Genomic DNA, 4,938 nt, shown 5'->3' with positions numbered 1-4,938 from the left:
CTCTGCATTATTTTTCAGTGGTCTTAGGAGTCTGGAGAGGTCCCAGTCGACTGGAAGCTGGCAAATGTTGTCCCAGTTTTCAAGAAGGGTAAGAAGGAAGACCCTGGTAATTACAGGCCTGTCAGTCTCACTTCAGTGCCTGGTAAAATTAGGGAGAAGGTTATTCTGGGCGTTACTGAAAAACACTTGAGAGACAATGTTGAATATGACTTTGCCCTGGCAGCCAAAAGGTCCAACCATGTCCTGGGGTGCATCGAGCACAGCATAGCTAGCTGGTCGAGGGAGGTGATTGTCCCACTGTCCTGGTTTCGGCTGGGATAGAGTTAATTTTCTTCCTAGTAGCAGGCATAGTGCTGTGTTTTGGATTTAGTAGGACAAGAATGCTGATAACACACTGATGGTTTAGTTGTTGCTCAGTACTGCTTATGCCAGTCAAGGACTTTGCAGCTTCCCATGCTTTGCCAGGGGCACAAGAAGCTGGGAGGGGGCACAGCCAGAATAGTTGATCCAAACTGACCAAAGGGCTATTCCATACCATATGACGTCATGCTCAGTATAGAAACTGGGGGGGGTTGGCCGGGGAGCAGCGATCGCTGCTCGGGAACTGTCTGGGTATCGGTCGGCAGGTGGTGAGCAATTGCATTGTGCATCACTTGCTTTGTATATTATTATTATTATTATTATTATTATTATTATTATTATTATTATTTTGTTATTATTATCATTACTATTTTACTTTATTTCAATTATTAAACTGTTCTTATCTCAACCCATGAGTGTTTCTCACTCTTGCTCCTCCGATTCTCTCCCCCATCCCATTGGGGTAGGGGGAGTGAGCGCGCGGCTGCATGGTGCTTAGTTGCTGGCTGGGGCTAAACCACGACACCCACTCTACGCTGCACTGGTGCGGCCCCACCTCGAGTGCTGTGTGCAGTGTGGGGCGCCTCAATATAAGAAGGACATCAGACTATTAGAGTGTGTCCAGAGGAGGGCGACCAAGATGGTGAAAGGCCTCGAGGGCAAGACTTATGAGGAGCAGCTGAGGTCATTTGGTTTGTTCAGCTTGGAGAAGAGAAGGCTGAGGGGTGACCTCATCGCAGTCTACAACTTCCTCAAGGGGGGCAGCAGAGGGGGAGGTGCAGCTGTATACAGCTACTCATTTTCACTGATTTCCGAGTTATGGGAGATTCAGAAGGGTAAGCTCAAGGACCAAAAAAAACCCAATTAAAAACCCACCAAGCAAGCAAATGTACTACAGCAAATTTCAAAGTTCTGATGTAGCAGAAAAATCAATATAAAAATCACACCAAAAATACACAAAAAAAATATCTGTCAGAACTTTTGTACAGGGCATAGGCATTTCATCTCAGAGCTTGCAACCAGGGGCATTTTAAGATTCATTTCTTGAATGGCAAGATACTATAATCTCGCTAATGGTTTTGACAGGGAGCAGTACATATCTGAACTGTCCCAACAACTCATCAAGGACTGAATTGTTACTGAGACAAAGATTCAGCCCTCCTCCTTCCACTGCTGTGACAGAGAAAACAGTTACCCTTGTGCCTAAGTTTCTAAATTCTCCATACAACTATTTGGGAAATAATTTCTTGTAATTCAATTACCTTGAAATCTCAGTTAAGATTAAAAATTAAAAAGCAAAAAAAAATAAAATATTAAGAACATCAAACCCAGGAAAACCATTGAAAAAGTATAAAAGTATTTTGCTTTATCTACTTTTGTGAGATAAAATTGGAAAAAACATTTTCTTTCCCTCTCTTGTCTGTTATTCATTGGACCTGCCATTGACCTACAGACCTATATTCTGGCATACTGTGCATCTAGGGCTGCACCTGCTGGGGAGACTGCTTCCTTGGTAAAGCACATAGCTTCTGAACTCTTCTGGAGTTTTTTAAGATACCAATATTCTCACTGAAATTTGTTCCTTTCTCTGTGTTATTCAGATATTTTACCTGAGCAGGGTGGCAGTATGAAGGCTTTGTTTTCATTGGTGGCTCAACTGATCCAACGGCTCTCCATGGCTGAAAGGTGGAAGTCTTGCTCCCCTGCAGCCTCCAGCCACTGCTCCTGGCTGTGGTCCCAGTCTCCACTTCAGGCTGGGTCCTTCTGTGAGCTGAGTGAACTCAGCTTCTTAACTCAGGGTAACTGGTGAGAGCACAAGAGAAGGAGTCAGACTTGTTACAGCAGTGAGATGATGGTAGGTTTGCCCACCATGCCTTGTCAGCCTAAACAGTCCACTTAGCCGGAAAATGAAAATAGCTCCTTAGGTTAGTGTAAAAGTGTAAGAGCCTTTCCTACTTCAGTGACCAAGGTTGAGATTTCATGAAAGAGGCAACAAAGAGCCCTGAGGGAAAGTTGTACGTATGACTTTTTTAGAATTTTAAAATATCTCAAGTTGGAAGGGACCCATAAGGATCACTGAGTCCAACTCCCTGCTCCTCGCAGGACTACCTAAAACTAAACCATATGGCTAAGAGCGTCGTCCAGACACTCCTTGAACTCTGACAGGCTTGGTGCCGTGACCACCTCCCTGGGGAGCCTGTTCCAGTGACCAACCACCCTCTCAGTGAAGAACCTTTTCCTAATGTCCAATCTGAACTTCCCCTGACGCAGCTTCATTCCATTTCCTGGTATCCTATCGCTGGTCACCAGAGAGGAGATCAGCACCTCCCCCTCTGCTGCCCCCCTTGAGGAAGTTGTAGACTGCGATGAGGTCACCCCTCAGCCTTCTCTTCTCCAAGCTGAACAAACCAAATGACCTCAGCTGCTCCTCATAAGTCTTGCCCTCGAGGCCTTTCACCATCTTGGTCGCCCTCCTCTGGACACACTCTAATAGTCTGATGTCCTTCTTATATTGAGGCGCCCCACACTGCACACAGCACTCGAGGTGGGGCCGCACCAGTGCAGCGTAGAGTGGGTGTCGTGGTTTAGCCCCAGCCAGCAACTAAGCACCATGCAGCCGCGCGCTCACTCCCCCTACCCCAATGGGATGGGGGAGAGAATCGGAGGAGCAAGAGTGAGAAACACTCATGGGTTGAGATAAGAACAGTTTAATAATTGAAATAAAGTAAAATAGTAATGATAATAATAACAAAATAATAATAATAATAATAATAATAATAATAATAATAATAATAATAATAATAATATACAAAGCAAGTGATGCACAATGCAATTGCTCACCACCTGCCGACTGATACCCAGACAGTTCCCGAGCAGCGATCGCTGCTCCCCGGCCAACCCCCCCCAGTTTCTATACTGAGCATGACGTCATATGGTATGGAATAGCCCTTTGGTCAGTTTGGATCAACTATTCTGGCTGTGCCCCCTCCCAGCTTCTTGTGCCCCTGGCAAAGCATGGGAAGCTGCAAAGTCCTTGACTGGCATAAGCAGTACTGAGCAACAACTAAACCATCAGTGTGTTATCAGCATTCTTGTCCTACTAAATCCAAAACACAGCACTATGCCTGCTACTAGGAAGAAAATTAACTCTATCCCAGCCGAAACCAGGACAGTGGGACAATCACCTCCCTCGACCAGCTAGCTATGCTGTGCTCGATGCACCCCAGGACATGGTTGGCCCTTTTGGCTGCCAGGGCAAAGTCATATTCAACATTGTCTCTCAAGTGTTTTTCAGTAACGCCCAGAATAACCTTCTCCCTAATTTTACCAGGCACTGAAGTGAGACTGACAGGCCTGTAATTACCAGGGTCTTCCTTCTTACCCTTCTTGAAAACTGGGACAACATTTGCCAGCTTCCAGTCGACTGGGACCTCTCCAGACTCCTAAGACCACTGAAAAATAATGCAGAGATGTCCCGCAATAACATCGGCCAGCTCTTTCAGTACCCTGGGATGAATCCCATCGGGACCCATAGATTTATGCGCATCCAGCTGGAGCAGCAAGTGTCAAACAAGTTCAGAGTCAGCTGGGAGTTTATCATCCCCCCCAGTCACGGTCTTCCAACACAGGGCTCCAGGGGTCCCAGGGCCCGTTGTTAGTGTTGAAGACAGGGGCAAAGAAGGCATTAAATGTCTCTGCTTTGTCTGCGTCCCTATTTGTGAGGTGACCAACCTCGTCAAGTAACAGACCAATGTTATCTCTGATCCTCCTTTTGCTGTTAGCATATTTAAAAAAGCCCTTTTTGTTGTCCTTCACAGTGTTGGCCAGCTTGAACTCTACTCAATCTTTGGCCGCACAGATTTTCTCCCTGCAGTGGCGAACAGCATCTCTGTAGTCCTCCCGTGTCGCCTGTCCTTGCTTCCAATATCCATACAGTTTCCTTTTCCGCCTAAGTTCTAGAAGAATATCCCTGCTCAGCCAAGCTGTCCTTCTGCGCTGCTTGCTTGACTTCCAATGCTTTGGAATTGACTTTATGCATAACGTCCTCAGATACTGGCATTTCCTAAGACTTCTCCTGTAAGTCTTCCTTTCTCTCTCGTTGTAGCTTTTCCTTATCTGTAAAGACCTACTCAGCCTTTTAACCTGTGGAACTTTGCAGTCCTCAACCAGCTTCTCTACTGTGAGGATGAGTAAAAAGAGTAGTTATTCACACTGTCTGACAGTTTGCTGTAAGGCACAGCCTCAAGATGAAATGCAAGTAAAAGTGCTGATTCTATAAACTGTACAGTAATACTAAACATAAGGTTATCATGTACATTAATTGACTTGGACTGCAGAAATCATGTAAACAAGTTAGAAGTTTTTGATAATTTTTTTGAAAAATTTTTTTGAGCTGCAAATCAGAGCAGCAGTCCTTCATAGTGATTTTAGTCTATATTTGTATATTATCTTTCTATCTATTTAATAGATTTAAGGCTATCAAGATCATGCCAGTTTAGGATTTAATAATGAGTTATCAGCAGCTATAATATTTTCTGGAAAGTAGAATTATAGCTTTTTGCATCTATTTAATGAAAT

Source organism: Pelecanus crispus, chromosome W, assembly GCF_030463565.1.
Source record: "Pelecanus crispus isolate bPelCri1 chromosome W, bPelCri1.pri, whole genome shotgun sequence".
NCBI classification, from domain to species: Eukaryota; Metazoa; Chordata; class Aves; order Pelecaniformes; family Pelecanidae; genus Pelecanus; species Pelecanus crispus.
Note: the sequence above shows the minus strand (reverse complement) of the source record.